Source organism: Leptodactylus fuscus, chromosome 1 (genome assembly GCF_031893055.1).
Source record: "Leptodactylus fuscus isolate aLepFus1 chromosome 1, aLepFus1.hap2, whole genome shotgun sequence".
NCBI lineage: Eukaryota > Metazoa > Chordata > Amphibia > Anura > Leptodactylidae > Leptodactylus > Leptodactylus fuscus.
This window is the reverse complement of record NC_134265.1, coordinates 52,866,129-52,874,781: the sequence shown is the minus strand read 5'-3', so window position 1 is coordinate 52,874,781 and position 8,653 is coordinate 52,866,129.

The window sequence follows — 8,653 nt, the reverse complement described above, 5'->3', positions numbered from 1 at the left end:
ATGGAAGTTTAGGGCTCTTTGGGAAAAAGACGGAGAGATGGACGGTAGCGAGTGATCCGAGCTGAGGTAACATTGGTGTAATATATTACAGGTTATTAGCAGTCAGATTGGATTTCTCTGTGATTTTGTCACTGTAAATCTACTAATGCAAAATAAATACGTGTAGATATTTCGTGTGTCTCTGGATCTATAGGCGCCCTTCACAATCTTTTCCTTCAATGCCATAGATAAAGAATAAGGGAGAAGTCAAGCCCTGTACACCAGGTTTTTGGTATCAGTGTTTTGACACTTCGGGCCATTATCCTCAAAAATGTAGCAGTTTTTTGTAAGTCATCTTTTCAAAAAGTTGATATGCCGTGGGCTAGGTCACTCTGGGCCAACAAACTTATTATATTCTCTCTATATTATAAAAATGAATTTCTGTCTGTTTGTCTGTCTGTTCTCTAATGCAAACCAAACAAATGTACCGATCTTCACCAAATTTGGTACAGAGATACTACAGGTATCCAGGAAGGTTTAAGATGAGACTCCAACTCGCTCGGACGTACCGTTGCTGAGATACAGCATTCCAAACACAATGCCCCCCCCCCCTTAGCCAATACAAACCTGCAAGACTTTCACTCATATTCCAACTGCAATACACACGGTCACTCCACATGCACAATACAACACTGATATCCAAACTGAGATACATGCATCAGAGGATTAGATACACAAATCAGCACACAGTATCACATGTCAGAGGATTAGATACATGCTTCAGAACACAGTCCCACACACCAGAGGATTAAATACGCGCTTCTGCACACAGTTACACACACACTGAAGGATTAGATACGTGCGTCTGCACACAGTACCACACGCCAGGGGATTGGATACATGCGTCTGCACACAGTACCACATGCCAAAGGATTGGATACACACATCTGCACACAGTTCCACATACCAGAGCATAAGATATGCACGTCTGCACACAGTACCACATGCCGTAGGATTAGATACGCGCGTCTACGCACAGTTTCACACTCCAGAGGATTAGATACACGCGTCTGCACACAGTTGTTCATGTCATAGGATTAGATACAAGCGTCTGCACACAGTACCCCATGCCGTAGGATTAGATACGCGTGTCTACACACAGTTCCACACGCTGTAGGATTAGATACGCGCCTCTTCACACAATACCACACAGGGGATGATTAGATACGTGTGTCTGCACACAGTACCACACTTTGGAGGATTAGATACATGGCTCTGCACACAGTACCACAAGCCAGAGAATTAGATACGCGTCTCAGCACACAGTACCACACTGGGGAGGATTAGATATGCGCATCTGCACACAGTACCACACGCCAGAGGATTAGATACGCATATCTGCACACAGTTCCACACACTGAAGGATTAGATATATGCCTCTGCACACAGTACCACAAGCCAGAGAATTAGATAAGCGTCTCAGTACACAGTACCACACGGGGGAGGATTAGTTACGTGCGTCTACACACAGTACCACACTACCGAGGGTTAGATATGCGCGTCTGCACACAGTTCCATACGCTGAAGGATTAGATATGTGTGTCTGCACAAAGTACCACACGGGGGAGGATTAGATACACACCTCTTCACACAATACCACACAGGGGAGGATTAGATACGCACATCTGCACACAGTTCAGCACGCCAGAGGATTAGATACACATGTCTTCACATAGTACCACCGCCAGAGGATTATATACACACATCTACACACAGTACCACACGGGGGAGGATTAGATACGCGCATCTGCACACAGTACCACACGCCAGAGGACTGGATATGCACATCTGCACACAGTTCCATACGCCAGAGGATTAGAAACGCACGTCTGCACACAGTACCACATGCCGTAGTATTAGATACGTGCGTCTGCACACTGTTTCAGATGCCGGAGTATTAGATATGCGCATCTGCACACAGTACCATACGCCAGGGGATTGGATACATGCGCCTGCACACAATACCACATGCCAGAGGATTGATACGCTTATCTGCTTACAGTTCCACACACCAGAGGATTAGATACGTGTGTCTGCACACAGTACCACGCGCCAGAGGATTAGATACACGCGTCTGCACACAGTACCACACGCCAGAGGATTAGATACGCGCGTCTGCAGACAGTACCACATGCCGTAAGATTAGATACACACGTCTGCACACAGTTTCACTTGCCGGAGGATTAGATACGCGCCTCTTCACACAATAACACACCAACAAGGATTAGATACTTGCGTCTAAACACAGTACTACACGGGGAAGGATTAGATACAGCTTTACTCCAGGTATCCATAACAACTGATCACAAGTTTTTCACTGATATCCAAAATGAGATTCACATGATGCTTATGGACACACACACAAAGCACATATAAAATACACCAGTGCAAAATTGGACAATTCTTATGGGGGCCACTATACAAACATAAAATGTAATATACCCGTGCGAAGGCAGGTCCTCCTGCTAGTATAATATAAAAAACTGATATAAAATGTTGCTGAAATCTATACTAGCTCTCAATTGGCATAGACATTACATTGAGGGACACGGGCAGCTCAGAGATGTGGATGAGGCATGTGCCAATAAATTGGGAACATATTGTTCTAGCAGGGCTTCTTACAGGCATATGACATGTTGGTCTTAGTAAGGCTAAGACGCCACGTTGCGGAAACGCATCTATCTTTGTTGCAGATTTTGTTGCATTTTTTTAAGCCAAAGCCAAGAATGGCTGCAAAAGAAATGGGGACTATATAGGAAGCTCTTATACTTCTGCCTTTTGCTCAATCCACTTCAGGTTTTGGCTCAAAAAACCGCAACAAAATCTACAACAAAAAAAGCTGTGTTTCCGTGACAAAACAAAATCCCATTGAGTTGAATGAGTTCCGTTTAGCTCGCGTAACACATTGAAGTCAATGGGAGGCTTTTTTTCAGCGCTGAAATGCAACACCAAATTCAGCTCCATTTTCCATCGTGTGAATGGACCCTTACAGCGGAATGCCATTTAATAAATTTAGCACATAAAGTATCTGGGCCCCCATGTGCAGGAAATCTTTGCCAGCTATTAGCTGTTGTAGAGTGATTTTACTGTTCGCCTTTGGGGTTGATTTCTTACGGATTGGCCTAAACCCCTTAGTTCCAGAGAAGACACAGTTGTATGCTTCCAACATTGTGAGAAGAGTGTGGGGAAGCTCCTTTTCTCTTCCAGAATGACTTTGTCCCAGTGAACAAGACCAGTTTCATAAAGGCATGGTTGGGTGAGTTTGGTGTAGAAGAACTTGACTGGATTCACAGAGCCCTGACCTCAACCCCACTGAACACGTCAGGGATGAAAGAATACACGTGTAAAAAAATGTCATTGAAGTCAATAGGAGTCTTATTTTTACATGTGTATTCTTTACACGTGTATTGTGCCAAAATGAGCGCGCGTTTACTCCATGTTAATGGACTCATAGACTGCAGGAAAATGTCAGAGTCAATCCCAGTAAATGAAAAATAAATGGGGAAACAGAATGATTTTTATCAAGCTGTGAAATGATGGCGCTTACCGCTATTAAGAGAGCAAAACGTGTTATTACTTATTAATGGATAGAATTTTGCCAGATATCTATAATACATCTGTGTCATTTATTCTGTTATTACAACTGTCCACAGCACATCGTATGTATATTGTCCTCTGCTGCCAGACGGGAGCATCTAACAATTCCCTCTCTTTCTTCATATTTATGGTGTTGGTCTTCCTCTCCTTCTGCAGTCATACGAGATTGACCTTTTGGTACATAAGTACACAAACAACCTATTGAACAAAAGGCTTGTCCATTTTTTTTTTACATTAGGCCGTGCAAAGTGAAAAAATAAAAAAAACCTACTGACCTGTCCCTGGTACTCTGGTGTCTTCCCGCATGGTCCGGTCTTACTGCGCCGGTGTTTTCTTCCAGCAGAAGTTTGCTGCAAGTTTTCTGCAAAGTGGATGGGATTTGGACATGGGGCCTTAGCCTTAAACAGATTCTATATTTTAACTAAATGGTGCTCCAGCAACTGATATCTTTCAGCCAGATTCTCAGGTCGTGTCAGACACCTTGAAACTACCATAGGGGGCAGGATCTGTGCAAGACCACATCTTGTCAAAGAAGTGCTCTGCTATATGAAGAATTGCCTATTCCACTGTGCCAGAAGCTGGATGAGGTTTATTACAAAGTTGCACCTGTTCTATTACCTATAGCTTGGGATACCTCTGGTTTACTTAAAGAAGACCTTTTATGTCCTCTAATGTTGGCGGTGTTATATACCACTGGAAAACTGACAGTCAACTTTGCCAGTATGTGCTCTGGTTGCAGAGATATCGGTGCTGTTAGTTTCAGCACTGATATCACTGCACTGGCAGAAGGGCCGGCCTCACAGCTCAGCATCATCGCTCATTGGTGAGAGTTGCCCCCAGATTGTACATTTTCATAGTCAGAAATGTTGCTGAGTTGTAAGACCTGTCCATTGGACAGTGCAGGGATATTAGTACTGAAAGTATTGGCACCAATATCTCTGCAAGCCAGACACATACCGGCACATTTGACCGTGATGAATTCAGCGCACTGTCACCTTTCTGGTGGTATATAACACTGCCAATGCCAGAGGACATGAAAGGTCCTCTTTAAGGCAACCATATATTACATGTTCCCTGCCATATAAGACTTATTATGCAATTTCCCTTGAAGATGATCTCTTCGATGGACTGATTCTAAGAAGAGGACAACCCCTTTTAAGCCTTTATTACACCATGATTATTTATCCAGGCTAAACATATTGATGACCTATCCTAAGGATTGTTTTCTGCAGTAGTGTATAGATGTAATGACAATTCTATAATTTCTAAAAAAAAGAATTCCTAAAAAGCAACTGCACACTTTACTTAGACATCATATAGTTGTTGGGGCTCGCCAACGTGTATAGACACTAAGAGCATGGCTCGCACTCAATTGACCTGTCACTGCACTAAAGTTAAACAGTTGCACCATTTTTGACCTTTGCTGCAAGTATAACAGCTGTCAGATACTCACCTAGGCTTTCTGATAAATTATAGCAGCAAGTAGCTATAAAGAAGTATCCCTATCACTTAGTTTCATAGTATGTCGCTAGGGTACGCTATAACATGGGATCAGTGAAAATCTGAGCTTGTATTAATCCAAAGAACAAAGGGACAAAGGTTCTTCCAGTTATTCTTTTGTACATTGGCTCTCTACTCAAGTAAATAGGGCTGTGATGTAGTTCTCTGACCTGCGGGTGGCACACTTTGCTAATGCTGCCACTGTGCCTACTTTTTAATTCTATAGATCAGTGAAGGTCCTAGCAGTCAGCTTCTACCGGATACCTTATGTGTTTCACCTTCCTCTATTCCTTGCCATCAAAGGCAATCCGATAGTCTGACGAAGGTCCTATAAGGACTGGATTTGTTTCCACTTGATGGATTTCTTATGAATAAATCACTATTATCTGATTTATTCTGATGTGAATGAAGTATGTTTTACTATTATACTTGAACGGGGTGAAATTCTCCCAGCGCACCAAGATTCCCACCTGTCTATATGTTCTACACAGTCCAGTCATATTAATGTGACCACCGTCTACTTTTAATGTCAACGTTAAATAACCAATTGCAGAAGGCACGTGTCATCAGCCATCTGGGTACACTCATCATTGTAGAAGGCACGATGGATCAACACAAGTATGCCTCTATCCTTGCGGACCATGTTCACCCCTACATGCGAAATGTTTTTCCTCAGGATGATGGCATCTACCAGCAGGACAGTGCGACGTGTCATAAAGCTCGCAGTGTACATGCGTGGTTCGAGGAGCACCAGGATGAGTTTACCGTACTCCCTTGGCCAGCAAATTCCCCGGACTTGAACCCAATTGAGAATCTGTGGGACCACCTTGATCCGGTTGTTCGCGCCATGGATGCTCAACCGCGTAATCTAGCGCAGCTGGCCACGGCACTGGAGTCGGCATGGCTCATCATCCCAGTGACATCATCACAACATCCCCTCTCTTCCTGCACGTCTCACAGCGGTCCGCTCTGCCAAAGGTGGTTATTCTGGATTTTGACAGGTGGTCACATTAATGTGACTGGACTGTGTATAGACTACAAGGTCCTGGTAGTCAGACCCCCATCATTTAGTATTAGTATACTAATATGCCATCACTTACTATGATAGAAAAACATAAAGGAGAAGAATGGTAGCCCAAGATGTAGTCTTTTGCTATGTCTAAATAAAGTACTATTCTCTTTTGGGACCACCATGTATTAGCTAGGACAGAGAATGGCTGAAACCACTTCTTGATCCTGGATCATCCTCTATTGACTTTGGTGGTGTTCCATGGAGTATGCACAACCCTCGCCCTCCCTATTGACCCTTTAATAAACCCATTATGTTTCATACCATTAGTAAATAGGCAGAAATTAGAGAAATGAAACCCCTTGGATGCTACATTTCGGTCTATATTTATTCATGTCTGAAGTCTTTTTATTACAAACATATAATTCAAATAAATAACCTAGAACTATCTGTATTATTGTACAGAAACATAATGTATTTTACATTGATAAAGGCTTTTACCAGCAGAATACATATCATTTCCATTACTGTTTTCAGTTTTGTGTAGACTTTCCCTATGGATGGATTACACAGAAAATTGTGACCATTGATCATAATCTTGCTGAAGATTGTTACAAATATCTTTCAACTTAAAAGAGAGAATTATTTGTACCCATTTGTAACCATTATTTGTACCCATTTATTTGTACCCATTTATGACTTGAGATGAACACTTTGAATTTGACATTTCAGCGGCTATAGGATTCATTGAGAACTAGCCCTGTCTGGTAGGGGCAGCCATTCCGGTGATACGGTTACATTTTGCTCATGTGTTTATATCTATAGTGGGCATAAATCATGTCTGCCTTTTTGGCACTATAGATTTCCTTCCATAATGACTTCCCAGTCTGTGGGGCAGCTCCCGACATGTAAACATTACAGGAACCTGCGCTGTCCCAAAACGACTGATCTGTAGGGGTCACAAGTGTCGACCTCTGCAGATCTAATACTGATGGTCTATCCTAAAGATAGGCAGTCAATAGTAGAAATTGGATAACCCTTTAAATGGAAACAATTCTATTGTTTCACATAGATTGTAAGCTCTTGTGAGCAGGTCCCTCACTCCTATTGTTGTAATGTCTCATATTATTATCTAACCTTTGAGTTGTAAAGTGCTGAAGAATATGTTACCTAGAATACCTAAAATGATGTTTTTGTCTGAAAAAAATGCTTCAAAGTGCCGATCCTTAACTTGCTATCCATTGCTTGTTGTCAATAAAATCCATCTCTAGCAGCAGAGATGGATTGCAGGACGTATGGCGTCACAGCTTTGCTTTCATGGTTCCAAGTATTGTTTTCCTCTTCTGTGTGAGTCCTTTGTCTTGAGAATGCACAGTATTACCTCTAATATTTACCCATACCTGTTCAGGTCTAATGTAGTAGTTGGCACCTACAACTATCCTGTGTGTCCTAGACAGGCAAGGCGCATTATACAGGCATTAATATTGTTACTGTTCATAGCACCACATGCGTGGGGAGTGTTAGACAATGCACCAAAGCTGTACTAATGCTTTTCCAGATTGCATGTATAGGACACACAGGATAGTTGTGGCTTTGAAAACCAAAATCTAGACAGACTTTAAAAATGTTAAAGCTGTTCTACGTTGGACTCATATCTTACATATATGTATGTTGGGTTGCACACAGATACAGAAAATATTTGGATGCCTAGAGTAAACACATACGTGATGTTACCAAAACCTTTAGCTTTATACCTTAAATAATTCTAAATTCATACAAAGATTGTTTAATTAGTTTTTTTTTACATTCCAGTGGAAAAATATAAGCTATACACTGGTTACATGGTCAATTTTTATTATAAGGCAGTGTTACTATATGAAGTATGTTGCTATATATTGCACACTGCTAGTTTTAATGATCGTATTTATTTACCTCTGGCTTACCTCTTGTTCACATCTGCGTTGGTATTCCGTATGGGGAAGTCCGCATTGGGACCCCCCCCCCCCCCGAATGGAATACAAACGCAATTGCAGGCGCTGTGCAGTAAAAGCACACGGATCCCCATAGACTACAATGGGGTCCATGTGCTTGCCGCGCACTGCCTGCATGAATCCTGCGGACAGGAAAGTAGATTGTGAAGTACTTTCCTGTCCGCATGTTCTGTGGGGAGATCTTATGGTAAGCACATGGACCCCATTATAGTTTATGGGGATCTGTGTGCTTTTACTGCACACCGCTTTCAATTGCGTTTGGTATTCCGTTTGGGGGGGTGTCCCTATGCGGATTTCCCTGGACGGAATACACACTCAGATGTGAACCAACCCTTAGAGAGTGGTGATGTATACATTTACATGTTACAGCCTCTTCATTGACAGAAGCTATTCAGGCACTATTATTTTACTTTCTTCCTCCGGGATGTTGTCATGCTATACTTGAGGGTTTCAGGCTGGTCCCAATCTTGGGCCATGTGATCGGAATCAGCACCTGGCCCCCAGGCTACTCGGCCTC